The 23,194-nt window shown below is 45.2% G+C and overlaps 3 non-coding genes across 3 annotated transcripts; all 3 read right to left on the bottom strand.

Moving 5' to 3' along the window:
* Positions 1-6,161: 6,161 nt before the first annotated feature.
* Positions 6,162-6,325, bottom strand: LOC114909890 (U1 spliceosomal RNA). The gene has a single exon (XR_003797444.1). It is a non-coding gene; the product is annotated as a U1 spliceosomal RNA (small nuclear RNA).
* A 634-nt stretch (positions 6,326-6,959) lies between these two features.
* Positions 6,960-7,078, bottom strand: LOC114909884 (5S ribosomal RNA). The gene has a single exon (XR_003797438.1). It is a non-coding gene; the product is annotated as a 5S ribosomal RNA (ribosomal RNA).
* Positions 7,079-9,163: 2,085 nt separating this feature from the next.
* LOC114909978 (U1 spliceosomal RNA) lies at positions 9,164-9,327 on the bottom strand. The gene has a single exon (XR_003797528.1). It is a non-coding gene; the product is annotated as a U1 spliceosomal RNA (small nuclear RNA).
* Between the last annotated feature and the right edge of the window lie 13,867 nt (positions 9,328-23,194).

Genomic DNA, 23,194 nt, shown 5'->3' with positions numbered 1-23,194 from the left:
AGTCACTCTTTACTACTTTGCTCAGATAAAAGGATGCAACACCGATACCAATACCAGTGTAGGCGTTACCAGGGTATGATGACAGAATGCTTGGCATCAGTGAAGTGTTTCACCTCCTCCTCAGGATTATTGTGAACTAATAACCAACGTTAGTGTCTCAGGATGTGAACAATGTTGACTTCTTTATGAGAAACTTCTTTAGGGAGAAACTTTTCCATGAATTTAACTGAATTTATGTTCTTTCAACACAGCACTACCTTACTTTCACCATGGTATGTGTCGGTAGGACTTAGTAGCTCTGAATTGTTCACAGGAAAGTAAAAGCAGTAGCTGCAACAGTCCCTTTATAAAGAGAAGGAATAGAAAAGAGAGAATAACTCCTTTGCTTCTTGAAAATAAAGGCTTCCTACTGGCCCTTTTGTCATTAACACCAGTGGGCTGATCCATTGTTTTTTGAAAGGGACAACCCCTACCAATCCGAGCTGTGTAAGCCTCCTGACGTGTTCAAGCCTCCACAGTTTTTACTTTGTTTTTATTTTCTTCTGCCAATTCACCTTCTCCAACCTTGAGTTCCTGCACCCCCAATGGTGCTGCCTGATGCTTGAGGTTCAAGTGATTACAATACCTGTAACAGGTCCCTCAGTCCTTCCCAGAAGTGTCCAGCACCCTGCCTGCCATTGGCATAATTGATGCCATGATGGACCTGTGCTTTCACTCTGGATTTGACTGCAGGTCACAGCATTAGCCATAATTTCCTATATTCTCCAGTTCCTTCAAAATGCTTTGATGAGCAGGTCTTATCAGCTTTGCCTTCCTGGTCTTCTTCTTGTAGTCCTTAAATACCAGTTAGTGAGCCTGTTTGTCAATCTCTTGTCTTTTATTCTTGCCGTGACCTGCCCAAATCCTTTTACTGTCATATAATGTTTCCACAACATCTCTGATTCTTCATCTTTCTCAGTGCCTAATATAGTCCATCTTGTTTATGTTTCAGATTGATTCTCTCTATCCTGTCTAGATCTTTTTGTTGCTGCCTGGGTGGTGATGTGAATTTTTTCTTAGACTAATGTGGTATTCAGTGTTTCACAGCTATAGCTTAGAGAATGGAGCATGTGGGGGATCTGAACCTATCTCAACTGGTCCCGGGCACCTTTTTTAAACAGGACAGGGCTTCACAGACCTTTAATTAGACTATGTGACTTCTGGATTATCCCTTGTCTCCCTTCATATTCCAAAATAAAAGTTATGGCTCTGCTTCCCACTGTCACACCCCTAGCTGCACGCAAACCCCACTCTTGCCTCGCGACCTGTTCTCTGTCTTTGCCTAGTGCTTTCCCTGATCCTTTGTCCTGTTCCCCTCTCGATGTCTCCCTCGACTCCCTGACCTACAGGTCTCGTTTCCCCAATCTCGATTTCTGCAACGCCCCCTCGGACAACATTTGTACCTCGACTGACCTACGCCAGTTTTTTTGACCATTCTCCTGTTTCACCTAAAATAAACGCACTGCACTTGAGTCCGGTCTCCTGTCCTGTGTCCCGGAACAATGACAGAAGGTTTCGCCTCAAACCTGGACTCAGCGATGCTGAATCGCTTTCACCATGCCATCTCCGCCCAAGGCGCTCTGCTGGGTTTACACGAGCAATCCTTGCCCCGGGTTGAGGAAACACTCCAGGGGCTCGTCACCGTCTTGGAGGCGAGCGATATTGTGCAGACTACCACCATGGCACCCACTGCGGAAAATCCCCACATCCTGACCCCGCTGCACCAAACCCCGCTCAAGCGTTTGCAGCGTCCCTTCGTGACCACCCCAGAGAAGTATGATGGCGCCCCAGAGCACTGCCACGCTTTCTTAATGCAGTGTGAGGTGGTGTTTTTCAGCTCGTAGAAGCGTGCAAAAACATGAAATGTAGAAACTGCTTGGAGACCAGACATTTTGCCAGAGATTGCAAGGGCCCTCGCCGCTGCAACATTTGTAGCAACAAAGACCACCTGGCCCGCCTTCGTCCGCAGTACAGACCCTTGTATGCAGATGCCCTGTCTGGAAGTGGGGTATCTGTGGAGCAGGGTCTTCAGGCAGTAACACTGGTGGATAACAAAACTGATGTGATGAAGACGGTGGTGGAAATGGCAGTGGGGGCTGGAGAAGCCCTTGGCGAAGTCAGTGATGTCCTGGGTGCAAGCCCTGCCCCTACCCTGGCAGAGATTCAAAAGCGGAAAAAAAAAGACTCAACTCCAAAGAAAAAGAAAAAGTCTGGAAGGGAGGCTGCGGCACCAGAGGGGGGTCTCTTGCCGGATGGGCCCCCTTCGGAAGAAAGCCGAGAGCGTTCCTCCTCCCCTGAGGAGATGGACACCGTGTGGGCCCTGCGTGGCTCCCTGTCGACGTCGAATCGGCGGTCTGTTGAATCGGTCTGTTGAATCGACGTCTGTTGAATCGGCGGTCGTCGTGAGAGGGAGGACGGGTGACGCCCAACTTGGAGACATATCTGCCAGACGAGGACCCTAGCGGGACGGCAGTGTCCTCTGGGGAGGAGGTCTTACTGGATTGAAAACGGGCCAGTTTTTAATCTGATTTTAGTGTTATTTTATTGTTTTATTTGATGTTTTAACAACATACCCCAATGGCTGATTTTAACATTTTAACTCTTAACGTCAGGGGGTTAAAAAACAAAGTAAAAAGAACTGCTTTGTTTAACCAGTTTGAGTCCTATGCGTTCAACCTGTGTTTTTTGCAGGAAGTCCACCTCCGGGATCAGCGGGACGTGACTCTCTTCTCTCTAGAATGGAGGAAAGGTGAGTTCTACTGGAGCGTAGGTGGCGTCCACTCTACAGGCGTGGGGATACTTTTGGGGACCACGCCTTTGAGAAGGTAAGGCCTTTCATTGCTCACGCCGGCCGAGTGCTGGGGGTGGACGTCACGTGGAGAGTTTGCACTTATGTGTTCTGTGTGTCTACTCTCCAGTAGAGGTCAAGTCCTGTGTTGCTCTGTTTGATGAGTTGGTCCCTCATTGTGTGACTGATAGACTGATTTAATAATAGGAGCAGGCTTCAATATTTTTCTTGATGGCAAGGATGATGCTAGTATTAAACATTTAAAAAACTTTATTAGCAGTTTTAACCTCACTGACGGTTTTAGGAAATGCAACCCCACCGATCCGGGTATTACCTGACGCAACAGCCGCGGTGCCTGTAGTCATCTAGATTACATTGTAGCATCGCCCTCTGTTACTATTAAGAAGGTTCTTTTAACTGTCCAATGGCTCACGAACCATATGATGGTCGAGGCCACGATTTCCATCTTGTTCTCCAAGTTCTCCAAGAAAAGGAGTTTATAGACCTTTTTTATGAGAATTTTTCGTTGTGGCAGGATTCCGTGGATTTTTACCCCTCGGCGGTTGATTGGCGGGAGGGGGTCAAGGCGAAGGCCAAGACCCTCACCATCAACTATTGTATCCGACGTGCCGCTTTGCGACGTCAGGATATCAGCTTGCTCGAAGAGGAACTCCAGAGGATTTATTCTTGCCACAAAAGCGGAGGGACTTTTGATTATGATAGGGCCGTGGAGGTAAAGGCTATTTTGAGGCGGCTGCATGAGCGGCAGGCCAAAGCCTTTCTGTTTGGTGCCAGAGTTAAGGAGGTAGAGGAGAACGAGAAGTGTACCTCGGCCTGGTTCAGGCATTTGGACGTGCCTCAGGCTCGCTGAACCTCGGAAAGTCTCTTGTCAAGTTCTTCGGCAGCTGAAAACATAGAGAAGACTGCATCGGTGGCTTTTCCCAATGCGAGGGTCAACAAGTGTTGGGGGTCAACTTTCTTACAGAAGGTGTCACCAGGGCTAATTGGGAAGAATGTTTGACCAAAGTTAGACGGAAAATGGGTTTGTGGAGCCCCTCCTTAATAGGGAAAACATTGGCGCTGAAGGTGGACATCCTCCCCACGTTGCTCTACCTTGTGCAGGTGTACCCCTTGCCCCGCATGATGCGGAGAAGCCTCACAAGGACATTTTCCATCTCGTCTGGGGGGACAGGTATGAGTACGTGAGGAGGAGGTCATGTACCTTCCAAAGGAGGAGAGAGGGAGGGAGGGATGTGCCTGACATTCCTCTTAAACTGGATTGTCTCTTCCTCTCCCAGTTATGTTACTGATTGGCAGCTCCGATCAAACATCCCCACCAGTACTTTTCTTTGGTTGGCCTTTCCGATGCACCAGTTGGTGAAGTCCTGGTCCAACACCGGGCCAAAGACCGAGACACGGCCTGCGTATTACAGCCACACTGTAAAGTGGAGTAAGACCACAGCGGCCGGGGTCGAGGCAGAGACCCTCCGTAAGCACAGGGCCTTGTATAAGCTGTTGGTTGAGAGGAGAGGAACTCGAGTTCTTCTGGGGCTCGAGGAGGGCACTTGGACCAGGATTCAGCCAAAGGGGTTTGACCACCATCTGCAAGATTTGAACTGGCGTTGTCTACACAGTAAGTTGCCGGTCAAAGTAGTCCTGTACAGGCACAAATTGACCAGCCATCCACTCTGCCTGCGACTCCAGTGTGGTGTGAGTGAAACTCTCGCACGTGCTTTTTGGGACTGCGGACAGGTGCGGGAGGTCTGGCGTTTGGTGACTCGGCTGTGCAGGAAGATCAATTTGCAGATGGTTTTGACGTACGACAAAGTCTTGAGGGGATGAAACCCTGGGGCTCAGAAGGCAGCAGCCGCCCCGACGTGGCTGGTGATTAGCGTGGCGAAGCAAATGCTCTGGAACGCAAGAACCCAGCTGGTCCAGACAGGGGTCGACTTGGGCGTCCAGGGTGCGTATCATAAAATCCAGGCCGACCTAACGATTAAGATGGAGAAAGATGTCACTCAGTGGGGTTACTTAGAAGCCAAAGAGAGGTGGAAGGGCCTCTTTTGGCTGTGACCCCACAGGTTTGTGGCAGATCCTCCATCCTGGGGTAACACACGTCCTTTCGCACTTACAAAACACCGTAACTCCTATTTTTGGTGAATGTAAGTGTTGTGTTTTATGTTAGGTGTAGGGTTTCTAATCTTTTATGGCACATTTTATTTAAGTTGCACGCACGCACACACACATTTTCAGAACCGCTTGTCCCATACGGGGTCACGGGGAACCGGAGCCTACCCGGTAACACAGGGCGGAAGGCCGGAGGGGGAAGGGGACACACCCAGGACGGGACGCCAGTCCGCCGCAAGGCACCCCAAGCAGGATTTGAACCCCAGACCCACTGGAGAGCAGGACTGCAGTCCAACCCACTGCGCCACCGCACCCCCTAAGTTGCACACTTTTAAACATTTATAGCACTTATTGCAATTTTAAAGTAGTCACTTGTAAATGACTACATGTGTGGTGTGTTAGTATTATTTATTTATGTTTAGTTTAGTGTAGATTGTTTTGTTGTGTGGGTGAATGTTGTGTTCTAATTCTATATGTATTTTATCATTCACCTATCCCACTAAATCAACAGGAGAGAGGTGTTGTGAAAAGAGAAAACACCCAAAAACGGTAGGTAAGGTGTATGGTAACATCCTGGGAACAGGTCAGAGGATCGCCCCTCTTGAGCGGTGAATGTTACCCGGTAAGTTTTCTTTTAATTATTTATTATGTTTGGTTTTAAGGCTTGGGGTATGTTTTTAGTGCTTTAAAAGTTCTGCCATGCAGTCTTTATATTAGCTGGTCTTGTTGATTTTCTTGTTTTATTTTAAACTTTATTATTGGCATGGCAGTTTTTAGGATTAATTTATTGAATAAAGATTTTAATTACCCGAATCGATGAATGGAGAAAGATATTCCTGTCGAGTTAGTGTGTGGAACTAGACACCTAAACTTTGAAGTAGCGACGAGAGTATTCAACGCGTGTGTATCACTATGTAGCAGGACACATAGAGTATTAAAAACTGTGGTTAAATCATGAACGCCAGCTATGCTAATTATTAGTTCTTAACATACTTGTACCCGATCAACGAGAACACTGCGCCACAGAGTTGAAACACCTAATAAACTCGTATACAAAGCAATACAATCACCCACGGCACGAAAATTAAAAGTAATTTTCCGATAGACAGCACACAGAAATACTGTATGAATTACATTACTGCAGAGGGAAAAAACTCCATAGCAGTGAATAACATTATTTTTCAATCTTATTTTGAACCCGCAAAATCAGGGGAGAGCGCGAACGCAGTCCCCCACTACCAGAAATTATGCAGTCGAGATTCCCACATTTGGGGAATTCGCAGGGGTCAGCACAGCCGGAGTGCAATGACTGAGCCTCGCCCTGGGTGAACCACCTTTTTGATCATGGTATCTCCCCTGCCAGGTAAGTATGAGTTGTACACGTTTTGCAGGCACACCTCCCTACACGCCACAGACGCTCGTCTCACGGTGGGCGCCTTGGAAACACACGCGCACACGCACTCGTCGACTCTTGTCCTGCTATCGGCTCTTTGCGATCATTCCTTGCTTTTCTCCACATCCCTTGTTCAAGAGGCTCCGATGTTTTTCATTCACAATCGTGTCTCTCCGATTTCCCGTGATGCCTCAGTGCTGCCGACTGTACAGCTAGGAGCGGCGCCTCCAAACAGGAAGTAGTTCTCCGCACGTTTGTGCCGCGGCACAAAAACAAGCGCCACAGTTCAATCAGTGAGGTGCTGTGAACGGCGTACGACCTTGTGAGCGCAGAAAAATGCAAGTTCGCGGATCGTGCACATGGAGGGTTTTATAACCTAACGTGGTATAATAAAGGGTAGCGGCACGTGAGCTGCACAGTGTAAATGAACTTGACGAGAGTGAAAATCGGCGACGGGTTCGCTGTGTGTAATACATCATGGCAAAATGTTAATGATATTAAGAGATATTGCAGAGCAGGTCGAATTAAAGGCAATAGTTTAATGTTAGGAAGAGACTGTACGGTGCAGAAAGAAAGGAGGAAAGCGCGCGGTGGTACTAGCGGGGGAATAAAAGCTTACAGCACCCGGTATTCCCAGGCGGTCTCCCATCCAAGTACTAACCGGGCCCGACCCTGCTTAGCTTCCGAGATCAGACGAGATCGGGCGTATTCAGGGTGGTATGGCCGTAAGCGATGATAAGCGTTCCAGACATCCTATTCATACTTCTCTCGTTTAGACAACAAGTCTAGATTATTTAATATGTGTTATTTAAAATTATATATCTTTCCAATTATACAATATACAACATACATTCACTTATACCCCGATCGAAAAATGAGAGAAATGTGCGCAACAACTAATCTCCCTCTGGTTCTAGCATTACACATAAATTCAAATGTAATAACCTACCTAGCATTAAAAGACATAAACACTCATTTTATGAAATAATGATTACAAGAAACACAGCATTGCAATGTTGTTAAACATCAACAGTCAAACAAAACATTAAAGTTAAACAATGTATCCTAAAAAAATCCCCCCCCCCCCATTAAACTCCCAGGTGGGACTCAATCGGCAGGTGTCAATGACCCGAACTTCAGAGGGGACTTCTTAATCAGCACACCAGAATTATTGCCTCCGTCTGGGGAGAGCAGCAGGTTTCTGTTTTGCTTTTGCATCCCATGTGAAAGTGGACCCTCTTCCTCCTCCTCCTCCTCCTCGTAGTGCTGTATCCATCGTCTTTCCTACTCCACTTTTGTTTATTTCCCTTGTCTTCATCAAGAAGTGTGGTCCACTGTCCCAATGACCCTGAGAGCGCAGGTCCTCTACAGCTGTGGACACTACAGAAGTACCAGGTACCAGTACCAGGTGAGAGAAACTCATCAAAGTTGGTTTCAAGAGTCTAAGGTAACATCTGCGTACTTTACTAATGAGTTTATCACAATCTTTTACTGTTTTTCTTAAAACACTTTGAAGGGTAAAGGGTTTTCAAGTCTGAAGTTTTCATTTGTGAAGAGTTTGTTTATAATTGTTTTTAACTTCCGGTAGTTCTCACGTGGGGGGGCGCAGTGGCGTGGTGGGTTGGACCGGGTCCTGCTCTCCAGGGGGTCTGGGGTTCGAGTCCCGCTTGAGGTCCTTGCGATGGACTGGCGTCCTGCCCTGGGCATGTCCCCTCCCCCTCCGGCCTCATGCCCTGCGTTGCCGGGTAGGCTCCAGTTCCCCGCGACCCCAAATGGGACAAGCGGCTCAGAAAATGTGTGGGTGGGTGTGTGCGTGTGGTTCTCATATTCTTGGATTTGGAGAAACAAGTGTATAATCAGAGGAGTGAATAATCTCCATTATGTCTGCAATGAGAAAGATTTTGATAATGTATAATGCGGATGTGTTTTTGAATTTTGGGGTTGAATTTTCCAATTTAATGGTATTTAATAAAGTTTGGTGTAAAAAAAATGGCATCAAGAGCACCATATGTCTTTTTCACTGGAAACAAATGGTGTTTTTGATGATCCAGTTTCTAGGATTCACTGTCCCAGCTGTGGAAAATCTCTGTTTTCCATTCTGAAGGTCTTTGTCTTCAAAAAACCTGCTCTAACTGAGAAAAAAAGAAAAGAAAAAGACAACTTGTTCGACCTGTGAGGATGGCAGTCAAGCCTTCAAAAACCCTACCCCTTAAGTTCAATTTTTAATTTTCAGTAATAGAATAGTAATTTTAGAGTTGTTTGAAGCTAAACAAACGTTACAGTAGGATGGATTGTGCTCCCGGGAAAAGCTCTGATAAACTGTGACCATGCGCTAGAGGAGCAGTTAGTCATAATTTCTTTTTTTTTTTTCCTCTTTCATGGATCAGAATGGATCACTAGCCCACCAAAGGTGCCTGGTTCCACCACTCGACAGAAATAAATTCCTCCAGTCATCATTTCTGATGATTAAAATCTTTATTCAATAATAAACTAATCCTAAAAAACTGCCATACCCATAATGAAATTTGAAATAAAAATCAATAAAACTAGCTAATATAAAGACTGCATGACAAAACCTTTAAAACACATCCTAAAGCTTAAAACTACAAACAATTAAAAGAAAACTTATCCACTAACATTCACTATTAAAAGACACAATGAAGTCTCAAATTAGTATCAGACAAACCAACTAAAACACATGTAACATCAGTAAATGAAACTATGTTTGAGTAGAAAATATACTAAAACACTGTAGGAATTGTATTATGACACAGAGGCTAGCATTGTTGTTCGCTCTTCCTTTAAATCCAGAGAATCAGGGGAGAGCGCGAACGCAGTCCCCCACTACCAGAAATTATGCAGTCGAGATTCCCACATTTGGGGAATTCGCAGGGGTCAGCACAGCCGGAGTGCAATGGCTGAGCCTCGCCCTGGGTGAACCACCTTCTTGATCATGGTATCTCCCCTGCCAGGTAAGTATGAGTTGTACACGTTTCGCAGGCACACCTCCCTACACGCCACAGACGCTCGTCTCACGGTGGGCGCCTTGGAAACACACACTTTTCCACTGCTGACTGTCGTACATGTGTCCAAACACTAGATGGCACTGAGCTTTAAATTCGATTCCCCCTGTGCCCTTAATGGATAGAATGGATTAGCAGAACACTAAAAGTGTCTGGTACCACACAGTCCAGCAGAACAGAGAAAATTTCTCCATTCATCACTTCCGTCATTTACCCAGTTTCTAAGGCCTTATGCTCCGACTGGAGCAAAGAGGATTAAAGAATATAAACCCCGGTGATCACGTCCCAGGCAAGGTGCAAATTCCAGACCGCATAACACCCAGGCACCCCGCACATCTGGTTGCGATGGACCAGGTCGACCATTACCTTCTTCAGGCCCTTGGTCAGGAACTTCGCGATGATCTTTGCATCCACGATCTTTGGGTCTCCAGGTGGCAAGATGGACTTTATCATCTTTCTTGTAAAACAAGGAGAGCACCGCTGTCCTCATACTTTTAGTAAGCATGCCCCTGCCCAGAACCTCTTCGACAATGCACAAAAAAGTCAGCACCAAGATGTCCCAAAACCTGGAATAAAATTCCACAGGTATACCGTTGAGGCCTGGAACCTTGTGCGGATTCATCTTACGAAGCACCTCCGACAGCGCGATCAAAATGACTGCTCTCTAAGCTGCAAAGAGTGTCCTCGGGGACTCGCAACGTTACTTTCTCAATACAGCTTCTGTCTGTTACCGGGTCCGTTTCACTGACTTTAAAATGATGTCTATAAAAACAAGATGCAGTCCCCAACACCTGGGTGGCATCAGTGAAGGACTCACCGTGCTGGATCTGTTACATTTCAAGTCCTTCACGTTGTTAAAAAAAAGTAGAGATCCACTTCCGACAACATTGAGCCAGAAAGGCTCCCATGGTTGCTGCTGACAAAAAGGGATCAAAATCGTGGACCATTATGCTGCTCTCCCTGAGAAGTCGCCCACCCGGAAGAGCTCCCCTCAAGAAGAAGGACCATCAGGGACATCAGAGCCCCTCGCCAAGGGAGGCTGGAGGAGGATCGGTGGTGGATGTGGCGGCAGCGGCGAACCCGAACATTGCGGCGGAGTCGACGAGGGAGGAGATGACAGCTGCAAGGGTGGAAGCGACGACGGCCTCGCCTGCAGAAGACGCGGCCAGGCCCGAGAAGGGCCCTGCTACCCGGGTGGATCTTCAGAGGAGGAGGAGCAGTCTGCTAGCAATGTGGCTCCTAGGATGAAGCACACTACTCGCTTCCGATGGCCAAACACAGAGACAGCGGGGGACTTCCCGGATCATGCTGGGTTCATCAGGGAAGTCATCTTCAGAAAGTTGGGCCTGGCCGCCGCACAAGTTGTTTGCATTCAGAGGAATGGACCCCAGCGGTTTGTCGACGTCACCGTTCTTGCTTGATGAAACCTACCAAAAAATGGTTGAAATCTGTAAGAAGGAGAAGAACGGGGGGTTGAAGCAATACAAGACTGAGCATCTTTGGTGGATGGATAGAAGGATAATCACTGTCCACGTCTTCAACTCCTTTGTCCCCGCCGAGGCCATCCGTGCTTTTCTTCAGCGCCACGTCGACCTCCTACCTGGCCACAGGGATATCCGCGATGAGTTTGGCATATGGAACGGGTGCAGGCAGTTTCAGGCGCGCCTGCGCCCCGACCCCCTGGCCCCCGATGGGCTCCATCGTCCTCCGGCATTTTTTAATATACAAAATGAATGAATGAATGAGCTTTTATTGCCAAGTATGTTTACACATACAAGGAATTCGTCTTGGTGACGGGAACTTCCACAGCACAGACAGAATGACAGTGATAAAACATAGATAATAAAAGTAGAGTAGGCTAATAAAAGAGAAAAAAATATATATAGAATATAAAGTGTATATACATACATACACACACACACACTTTCTGAGCTGCTTGTCCCATACAGGGTTGCGGGGAACCGGAGCCTAACCTGGCAGCTCGGGACGTAAGGCTGGAGGGAGAGGGGACACACCCAGGACGGAACACCAGTCTGTCGCAAGGCACCCCAAGCGGGACTCAAACCCCAGACCCACTGGAGAGCAGGACCCGGTCCAACCCGGTCCAACCCACTGCACCACCACGCCCCCTATGAAAGAGACACTAGACATTATATGTTTGTACAGGTATGTTATATGCAATGCAAGGGAAAGTAAATAAGAGATATGATGTGAAAAATAAATATAAGTAACGTTGTTTATTGCACCAGTTTACTCCTTAGGGGACATTTAGCTGTTCATGAGGTTGATGGTCTGAGGAAAGAAACTTTTTCTGTGCCTGGCTGTCCTGGTGTTCAGTGCGAAGGGTCTAGAATGATTTTGCCAGCCTTTTTTCTCACTCTGGACGAGTACAATTCTTGGAGCGTGGTGGGGGGGGTGTACCGATGATTCCTCCGGCCGTCTGGACTATTCGCTGTAATCTTCTGAGGTCTGATTTTGTAGCTGAGCAGAACCAGACAGTTATAGAACTGCAGAGGACAGACTGGATGACTGCAGAGTAGAATTGCATCAGCAGCCTCTGTGGCAGATTGAACTTCCTCAGCTGGCGAAGTAAGTAAACAGTAAGGCTTATCTCTTATACCCTCAGCAGCCACCCCTCTGCAGGCTCTGTCAGGGTCAGTAGAAGCATGTAAGAACATGAAATGCAGGAACTGCTTGGAGACCGGACATTTCACCAGGGACTGCAAGGGCCTCCACCGCCGCAATGTTTGCAGCAGTGAAGACCATCTGGCCCGTCTGAGTCCGCAGTACAGGCCCTCGTATGCAGATTGTTGTTTGAAAAAACAGTTTGAATAATTGATTTTCATTTGTAGAATTTTGTAGCATTTTAGATTTTAGATTTCATAATGTTTTATTTTTGGATGTGTGTTGTATGAATGTTTAATGTTTATGGTTTTTAATGACGGCGCAAAATCAGAATGTAAAAGTTTTTACATGGGTGCTTGGGTACTTTTCTTGTGGGTGTAACGCACATGTGTTTTAAACCTTATATTTCAACCACGTTTTTGGTGTAGGGCTTTAAAGTCCCAGGTTCTTTTTGCCATAGTGGGTATCTATATTTGTTGTTAAATTCTGATGTTTATTACTCTTTGTATTAGTAAAATAAGATGTCTGGAGAAGTGAGTAAGCTCTGTCATGTTTATGTTGAGAGATGTTTTTACAATGAAATGTGAGGATGTTATTTTGTGTTTGTGATTCGTGATGTGGAATATTGTAAGGTTTTTGTTTTTGTTCTTATGGTATCGAATAAAGTGTGAAAAAAAATCTGTGGAGGAGGGTCTTCAGGCATTAACGTTGGTGGATAATAAAATCGAAGTGATGGAGACGTCGATAGAAATGGCGGCGGGGGCCAGAGAAGCCCTTAGCGAAGCCAGTGATCTCCTGAGAGCAAGCACTGCCCGTACCCTGATGGAGATTCTGAAGCGGAAAAAAGAAGATTCAACACCCAAGGAAAAGAAGAAGAAAAAGTCTAGAAAGGAGGCTGCGGCACCAGATGGGGGCCTCTTGCTGGCTGGGCCCCCTTCGGAAGAAGGCCGAGAGCTTTCCACCTCCCCGGAAGAGATGGATGCTGTGTGGGCCCTGCGTAGCTCCCCGTCGACGTTGCCGAGCCGGTGGTCGTTGTACGAAGGAGGATGGGCGACGCCAAACTCAGAGGCCTATCTGCCAGACGGGGACTCTAGTAGGGCGGCGGTGTCCTCTGAGGAGGAGGTCTTAATGGATTGAGAAAGGGCCGGTTTTTAATCTTATTTTAGTGTTATTTTATTGTTTTATTTGGTTTTTTAACATCGTACCCCAATGGCTGATTATAAAATTTTAACTAAACATCATGGGGCTAAAAAATAAAGTAAAAAGAATTGCTTTGTTTAACCAGTTTGAGTCCTATGCGTTCAACCTGTGTTTTTTGCAGGAAGTCCACCTCCGGGATCAGCGGGACGTGACTCTCTTCTCTCAAGAATGGAGGAAGGGTGAGTCCTACTGGAGCGTAGGTGGCGTCCACTCTACAGGCGTGGGGATACTTTTTGGGGACTGCGCCTTTGAGAAGGTAAGGCCTCTCCTTGTTCATGCTGGCCGAGTGTTGGGGGTGGACGTCACGTGGAGAAGTTTGCACATATGTGTTTTGTGCGTCTACACTCCGGTGGAGTTCAAGTCCCACATCGCTCTGTTTGACGAGTTGGTCCCTCATTGTGTGGCTGATAGACATCTAATAATGAGAGGAGACTTCAACATTTTTCTTGAGGGCAAGGATGATGCTAGTATTAAGCATTTAAAAAACTTTATTAGTAGTTTTAACCTCACTGACGGTTTTAGGAAATGCGACCCCACCGATCCGGGTATTACCTGACGCAACAGCCGCAGTGCTTGTAGTCATCTAGATTACATTGTAGCATCGCCCTCCGTTACTTTTAAGAAGGTTCTCCTAACCGCCCAGTGGCCTATGGACCATGTCATCGCTTCTCGGCCTTTTGGCTAAGACCAAGTGTAGTACCGGAGATTTTAGCGGGGGCAGAGTGGAGCCGTATTCAGGACTGCGCGTGGCATGTCCGCAGGTTTCCTGGGGCGAAGCTCTGCTTCCATGTAGGGTTTTATTTTTTTTTTGGGTAGCCTGCTAAGCCTAAGGTGCAGGGTTTCGGGTGGCTTGTCCGCCGTCCACGCAGGGTGACGCAGAGATTTTGTTTCTAACCGTTCTGTACCAGATTGTCCACAGTAGGGTTTTCCTCAAAGACGTCGGTGGCCCCTGGGGAGCACGAGAGACCATCGTTGGCTGGAAGGATGCAGGCATTGAAGAATGACATCCGCTTCCGCTGGAGGAACTGGGACAACGTCATCAGATTTCACGAACGCATTTCATTCGTCTGTGAGATCGTCTTCAGGCTCCTGGGACTTCCGGCGGAGGACATTGTCTGCATCCAGAGGAATGGGCCGTTGTCCTTTTTCAGCGTCACGCTGGCAACTGACGAACGTTATCAGAGGGTGTTGGAGACGTGTAGGGTGAGTGCAATGCATTCTAAGCTGCTCCCCTATTCCATCGAGCCACTCTGGAGGACAGATAGAAGAGTTGTGACTGTCCACGTCTTCGACCCCTTCGTGTCGGCAGATGTCATGGCGGCTTCCCTGGGGGAATGTGCTGACGTCTTCCCCGGACATGAGGAAGACCGGGACCTTCTGGGCATCTAGACTGGACGGAGACGCTTTTTAGTTCGCCTGCATCCTGACCCTGCAGGGATGGACAGTTATAGGCACCCGCCTGCGTTTTTCGCCTTGGGTAAGGCAAGAGGCTACCTATTTTATCCTGGTCAGCCTCCCTCCTGCCATTTGTGTCTTGGCCAGGGACCTACCGGGAAATCATGCAAGACAATGAAGTGCCAGCGATGTTTGGAGATCGGCCACCCTGCCAAGGACTGCGTAGGCCCCTGCCGCTGTGCCCAATTGGGGGGGAAACAATCTCTCCCACAGCTGCCCGCAGCGGAGGCCGACCCATGCTGGGGTGGTGCGGGCAGGGGCGGTGCCGACGGGGGGACGGTGTGGAAGCCCAGCCTTTATCTGGCAGCGCTGCGGAGCGGCTGGGATCAGCGGCGGCTGCTGAGGTAAGAGAGCAGTCGTCTGCGGCCAGTGTGGAACGGTCTCCTTCTTCGCTGGGCACTTCTGAGGAGTCCCGGGCCGAAGAGGGGAAAGACACACCTGGTCACTCAGGTATTTTACGGGACTTTGTGGGAGTGACTAGGAAAAAGTAAAGGCGCAGGAGGGAGGCTGGGTTGATCTCCAGTACTACATTGGGGGTGCCGGTCTTGACTGCGACCCCTCAAAAGGGCCGAGAAGATGCTCCCTCCTCCGCAGCGGTACCCGATCATTCAGGTTCACTAGTAATTGACTTGTCTCAGGTGGGGTCTCCCCCTAGATTCAGTTCATCAGGGCCAGGGTCGGGGAAGAGTCCCACCTGACAGCTTTCGAGGATGGAGATTTTTGTTTAGAAAAATTGTTTGAAAATTGATTTTAATTTGTACATTTTATAATGTTTTATTCTTATGTGGTTGGAGGAATGTTTGGTTTTTGATGACGGAGCTATATCAGAGTGTGGCCTTTTAAATTCTGATGTTTATTATTCTTTGTACTAGTGATCAAAGATGTTTTTAATAGTGAGTAAGCTCTGTCATGTATATGTTGAGAGATGGTTTTATAATGAAATGTGAGGATGTTTTATGTTTGTGATGTGGAATGTTGTAAGTTTTTTGTTCTTATGGTATTGAATAAAGTTTTTTTTAAAAAAGAGAAAAGACCATGGCGGCTGGGGTTGAGGCAGAGACCCTCCTTAAGCACAGGGCCTTGTATAAGGCCTTGGTCGAGAGGAGAGGAACTCGAGTCCTTCTGGGGCTCGAGGAGGGCACTTGGGCCAGGATTCAGCCAAAGGGGCTTGACCACCATCTGCAAGATGTGAACTGGCATTGTTTACACAGTAAGTTGCCGGTCAAAGTAGTCCTGTATAGGCACAAATTGACCAGCCATCCACTCTGCCTGCGACTCCAGTGTGGTGTGAGTGAAACTCTCGCACATGCTTTTTGGGACTGCGGACAGGTGCGGGAGGTCTGGCGTTTGGTGACTCGGCTGTGCAGGAAGATCAATTTGCAGATGGTTTTGACGTACGACAAAGTCTTGAGGGGATGAAACCCTGGGGCTCAGAAGGCAGCAGCCGCCCCGACGTGGCTGGTGATTAGCGTGGCGAAGCAAATGCTCTGGAACGAAGAACCCAGCTGGTCCAGACAGGGGTCGACTTGGGCGTCCAGGGTGCGTATCATAAAATCCAGGCCAACCTAACAATTAGGATGATGTCACTCAGTGGGGTTACTCAGAAGCCAAAGAGAGGTAGAAGGCCCTTTTTTGGCTGTGACCCCACAGGTTTGTGGCAGATCCTCCATCCAGGGGTAAGGAGCACACATCCTTTCGCACTTATAAAACACCATAACCCCTATTTTTGGTGAATGTAAGTGTTGTGTTTTGTGGTGTGTTATGTGTTTTATGTTAGGTGTAGGGTTTCTAATTTTTTATGGCACATTTCATTTAATTGCACTATTTTAATAATTCATAGCACTTCTTGCACTTTCAAGTCGTCACCTATAAATGACTACGCATGTGGTGTGTTTGTACTAATTATTTATTAATTTATTGTTATTTTAGTTTAGTGTAGTGTAGATTAGTTTTTTCTTTGTGTTGGTGCATGTTGTAGCGTCTGGACGGGAGTCCGATACCGACACGCGTTGCTGTTATGTCCGAACATGGATGAAACGTAAAATGACCTCATGTGCAGGGTGATGTTAAAAGTGCACTGTGCAGACTGTAAGACACTCGGTGGAGAGCCCCCTTGTGGTCTAATTTACCCATTGTCCTTGCCCAAACAAAAAACGATGGAGGTTTACATCAGAGCCGCTGAGTGCAGGTATCATCCACCCCTCGACCTTACCTGCCTCCGCGGAATTTTTCTTCGTAGGAAAGAAGGACGGGGGGCTTCATCCCTGCATTGATTATCGGGGTTTAAATGCTGTTACTGTGTTCTATCCGCATCCATTGCCCTTGATCATGTCTGCCCTTGAGAGAGTGCATGGAGCCACCATTTTTACCAAATTTGATCTCCGTAGTCCCTATAATGTCATCCGAATATGGGAGGGTGACGAATGGAAGATTACCTTCAGCACCATGATGGGTCATTGCGAATATCTCGTTATGCCTTTCGGTCTGTCGAACGCGCCATCCGTCTTTCAGGCGTTTGCTAACCGCACCTTGGGGAACCTGCTCAACAACTGTGATTGTTTATCTAGATGATATCCTGATTTTATCATGAACTTGGGAACAGAATGTGAAGGATGCTCGGGCAGTGCTAACTCTACTCCTGCAAAGTAACCTTGTTGTTAAGGGGGAGAAATGCCTCTTCCATCAGCCCCAAGTGTCGTTCCTGGGGTACATCCTTAGCCAGCAAAGGGTAGCCATGGACCACAAAAAGCTCTGTGTGATCCTAGAATGGGCAGAACTGACCACCATTAAGGCCTTACAATGGTTTCTCGGGTTTGCAAATTTCTACCAACGTTTTATTCGAGGTTACAGCACCATAGCAGCACCTCTCAGTGCCCTGACTGCCAGAAAGGGGACATAGCTGGCCTGGACCAAGCAGGCCCAAAATGCATTTGATGACCTTCAGGTGGGTTTCACGTCAGCCCCTATTCTCCGTCATCCTGATCAGTCGCTTTCATTCGTTGTAGAGGTAGATGCCTCGGTCGTGGGGGTCAGAGCAGCGCTGTCACAGTGACAAGGGGATCCCCCAAAGCTACACCCTTGTGCCTTCTTTTCAAGACAGAGCTCGAGTACACCAACACACAGAAATAATTTAAAAAGACAAACCTTGTAATTCAGAAGCCCAAAAAACTGGAAGTGACAATAGAAATACAAATTCTTGTCTTCCTTTACCTTGTAAAGTGACTTTACTTTGTTTACTCTGGACTGGTACATTACTTATTCTGTCTTGCCAGTATCCATAAGAGTTCTTTAAAGAGAACACAAGTATAACGGTTATATTTGTGCATAACCAAATTTTACAGTCCATTTACATTTTACATTTATGTTTATTCATTTAGCAGACGCTTTTGTCCAAAGTGACGTACATCTCAGCAAAAGTACAATTTATGCATTACATTAAGAGAAAGAGACAAAGCTGCAGACATGAAAGTCTCAAGCAAACCTAGTTTGTTCTCTACCACCTGCTGCACCGAGGTTCATCGTTCGAGTAGGTGCATAAGACATAGGATAGACAAAATCCAACAAATTATAAGATTTCACTGTACAGAGATTCATATTATTCCCATGGAAGAAACAATCACCAGTTACTTTGATTAATGTTATTATACTCGAGTAGCAGCAACAGTCAGACAATACATATTTTTGACAATAGGACTCCACACATGCAGGATTCCTCAAAGAAATGACAGCTCTGCTACAAATATTTATGCTGAAGCAGTGTACACATGATTTTGGGTGATTATACAAGATATAAGGCATACATCTGCGGCTTATGACATATCTAGGTTAGGTTGTTGTGATTGCTCCATTAACACCCAGCTGGCATCAGTTCTGACAGGACATAGCCAGAAAGGTCAGCTGGTGACTCATGTGACATAATTTAACGCAGTAACGAAGCACAAACATAGTGTATCAGCATATGACCGAAGTCTCACTAAACATTTGAATGTGTCTTTATTTTCTATAATCAATACAAAGAATACAACCAATAAAACTAAATTAAACCATGCTTCTTTAGAAGAACTTTGACTGACTTTGTAGATTTTTATCACGAGATGCAATAATATAGCTGGAGGAGGTAAAGGTTTTCTTTAAATGCTCAAATTTTCAGTTTTGCACTTAATGTAGCATATTTATACTAGATTTTTTATTTTTTAGTTGGTCATCTGTTTGTCAGCTGTTAGCAGGACTTTTAAAATGAGAAATGTAAAATTATCTCATTAATTTTTTTAGTAAACTCAGTGTACTAAACTCTTTTCTTACTTATTTAAAAATAGTACTTTTTTAAAAGCATCCTTATTGAAATCAACAAAATTAAAAAATGGCAAACGTCCTAGTTATTTTGTGACCTCTGTTTTTTACATACATATTGATTCCTGTCAAACTGTAGCTTCCTCTCTGCCTGGAACTTCATTGTGATTGTGATTTTTAGGGCAATTCCGCTCAGTGACATATTTGTGCCATATACTGCCACTCAGCTAAAAATACCGCATTTCATTTACATGCTGTAAAACTTGCATATATAATTTAATTAACTGAAACAAACAATCTGTAGTGGTAAGATATCATTATTATCTCAACAATACAAATTCTTTACTTGAATTTCCCCTATAATTTTTTATTGACGGTAATTTTTAAAAGAACAAAAAATAAATATTTTAATTTTAATTATTGAATATTACATGACATTACATTATTACATTATTGTTTTAAATATGGAGGCTGAATGCACATTTTCTAATTTATCATTTTTAATTAAAGTGTTCTGTAGCTGGACACTTCTGTGAGTAAAGTACATTTTCAGCAACCACTGCAAAAACAGTGCCAAAATCTGACATTTCCTCCTTCCTGCTCAAGTTTGGAGAAAGGATAATAGTATAATATTTGATTAACAAATCAAATATTTTATTTTTTGAAAATATAGGTATGTGTTCATTTAAGAGAGGATTTTCATAATGATTTCAATTAAAGTTTGAGAAAAAATTTTTTTCCATGATTAATCTTGTAGTGTCCTTTCACGCAGCTACTGGAAACAGGTTCAGGAGTCAGAGTAACAGAAACATGCTCTTTATTGCTTGTGTACATATCTTTCAAGTAGCAGTCTTTACACAGCCACTACTCCGGCATTATATGTGAATGTTTATTTGCAGGGGGGGCACGGTGGCACAGTGGGTTGGACCGGGTCCTGCTCTCTAGTAGGTCTGGGGTTCGAGTCCCACTGGGGGTACCTTGCGGCGGACTGGCGTCCCATCCTGGGTGTGTCCCCTCCCCCTCCGGCCTTACGCCCTGTGTTGCCGGGTAGGCTCCGGTTCCCCGCGACCCCATATGGGACTAGCGGTTCTGAAAATGTGTGTGTGTGTTTATTTGTGTACCTTATTATATTTTTTAAAAAAATGTAGGAAAGTTATCAGGATTCTATCCTGTGTTTTATGCACCTACTCGAGTGATGAACATCGGTGCATCAATTGGAAAGTAACAAACTAGGTTTACTTAAGAATCACATGTCTGCAGCCATGTCTCTTTCTCTTAATGTAATGCACAAATTGTATTTTCGCTGAGATGTACGTCGCGTTGGAGAAAAGCATCTGCTAAATGAATAAATGTAATGTAAATGTAAGACAGTACCAAGCAGTCCTAGAAGACTCGAGAGCTCCCCCGGGTCACTCTAAGTCCCCCTTCCCCACACAGTGGTTAGGGGGTCACCCCTTGAACTCCCCAAAATTCCTCCTGTGGCAAACTGAGTGTAAGCAACACAACAAACAATCAGAACAGGGCACAAGACTATGCACATGAATAAACACTAATACAAACTATTTACATTGAACTATATCGGCTCCCCTCAGCGCCATTACAATATTAATCCAGGTTCCGTCTCTGTGGGGTTTGCTCCTGTCCCTCATGTCTGCGTGGGTTTCCTCCCGCAGTCCTAATAACATGTGTTTCTGTTGGACTGGTAGTTTTAAATTGTCATTTTTATGTGTTTGTTTGCTTGTTTGTGTATGTGTGAAGCATTGCTTTTCTCTATACATGCAAATATTGCCAATGCAAGCACAGCTATATGTTGCACACATACATTTCAGATGCATTTCAAAGTTTATTAAGCTTTATTTGGCAGAGGTCAAAACATGTTAGACCCAGGTGTCTGATTTAGATTTTTGTTAACTGCTTTCCCACCCTACACTCTAGCCAAACCATCAAACCAGCACTTTTTGGAACGAAAGTGCGGTCCGCTTGAGTTACTGCCGGCTGGTGGAGGGAGGTTTGTGGTGGCTTGGCAAATGAGGCCACAGAGAGCCAATAGATGACCGAAGCCACTTATAGTTCTGCTGCCTGCCAGTCCCAGGCCTGCAGCTTTGCGTGAGAAAATGCTTATGAAAGCTGCATCTTTCTTCTAATCTTCTAAAAAATGATTCTTCCAATAATTCTTTCAATCGGCACCTCTATATCTGCGTGCCTTCAAATAATTTTTAACCAAGGAATTTGAATTCAAGAGTTCAATTTGTTGCTTGAAGTGAGTACATTTCCAGTTTTCAATTAATTCACCAGTGCAGAGACTGAAACTGTCATGAGATTCTTACTAATTCATCTGAAAGGAGAATTTTTTCACTCATTCTGCTTCATTCTCTGAGATGCCGCATCATGCCAACTGGCTTCTTCATACACTTTTAATCAGACCCCGAGCCCCCAGCGCACTAGGGGGACAGCTGGTAGGATACTGGTTATAACTTCTGCCAGTAGACCCAAAGGCTGCAGGCTTGAATCCCACCTCCATCTGTAGTACTCTTGAGCAAGGTACTTACCCTGAACTGCTGCAGTAAAAATTGCCCAGCTGTATAAATAGGTAAATAATTCTCTTTGGAAAAAGATGTGAGTTGTCCTGTGAGTTACAATAAAGGTACCAAGTAACAAATACACATGAAGTTTAGTTCTTTTCTTGAAGGCTGCCTCACTTTCAGGTCACAACTGCACAGTGCAACACTTTCATCTAATGCAGATATATGTTCTAGCCATGTTTTTATAGCATTCACTGTTACGCAGAAATGTGCTGTGGTGATCTTTGGATGTTTGAATATAAGTATTGCTTAGAATAATCTTTTAAAGAGAGAGAAATTTATTACAGCGTTAAACAGAGTCTGCATACAACATTTTTCCTCCCCATCACGAATCATGTGAACTGTCACTAAATTTAAATACGGGTTTTTGGTTTGGGTATGTGGTGGTACACTAGTACTGAACCTTAAGTTGCCAAACAGAACCTTTTGTTAAGCCTTTGAGGTCCACATTACAAAGGACACCTCTTGTACAAATCAAGTTACAATACAGTTAAAGTATGCACAGTTCTGGAATGTGTGGACACCTCTATGGAATTTATTACATAATGTTTTGTGATCACACCTGAGAAATATTGGAACCCTTTACCCTTACTGTTCACAAAAGTAATAAAAAATAAAGAACAAAAAACTAAATAAAAAAATAGGAATACTAGTTGCACCTACTGTACATAATCAGAATTTTGTATAAGATTTGTGTGCTTCAATTCTGGCTAAAATTCATACATAAAAATCTGCTTGGCAAAAACATGTTATTTATATAATGAAAACAATAGATACAGAATACATACAGAATACAATAATTTCAGAGAATAGCAAACAACTTGGTAGAGCTTCGAATGTACACAGCTAATGTTAATTCCAGTCATATCCATCACTTTCTTATTTGTCCTCGGTGTCACAGTCTTACGTTTAGATGCCTGATGGCCACCATGTTATCTTTTTCGTTTAAAGATCCAGCTGCAGCCTAGCACAAAGCAATTGGACTGCACCACAATGTAAGCTCCTGCTATCTCTAACCACTTTGACATTTCCTAAGTGGCTGAAACTGCATAATAAAGGCAAGAATTACGTAAAAAGCAATGGAGACCAGTATAGCTGCTACGATGGTCCGGCAAGCATGGCGGCTGCACCTCTTTCCTCCGTCAATGTCACCACGCATCGTCTTCTTTATTGCCTGCAAGGACACATCACAAGCAGACAAAAAATGACAGTTCCGCCTTTTTGAAATCTGGTTTCTTAAAATAATGTGATTCCCTGTCTTCAGGAGTTTGTCTTTTAATTGTCTACAAAATGTTGTGATGCGCTTCCTGAGTTACACAGATCTGACAGGTGTCTGCTACAACACGTCTGTCGTAATTACTTATCACTAAGATTTATATATATATATAAAGCTGTTCATATATAAAACTATATATGTGTATATGTATATAAAACCGCTGTTGCACAAGGGATCTTTTGTTAATACAAATGTACTACTTACACTAAAGTTTTCCATTAAAATGAATACAAAAAGATCAACTGCCTTACAATGTCTAGGATGTTATTAAGGTTTACTTATGTGATGACTTGCAAGATTAAGTGTGCATGCTAACCCACTAGCAGCAACTTCTTCTGAAGCACTACAGCGAGTAACTTGTGGCGGAACTGAGGATGCCGGGATGGCTGGACCCAA

This window comes from Scleropages formosus, chromosome 2, assembly GCF_900964775.1.
Source record: "Scleropages formosus chromosome 2, fSclFor1.1, whole genome shotgun sequence".
In the NCBI taxonomy this organism is placed as follows: Eukaryota; Metazoa; Chordata; class Actinopteri; order Osteoglossiformes; family Osteoglossidae; genus Scleropages; species Scleropages formosus.
Note: the sequence above shows the minus strand (reverse complement) of the source record. Positions and strands in the feature narration are given on the sequence as shown.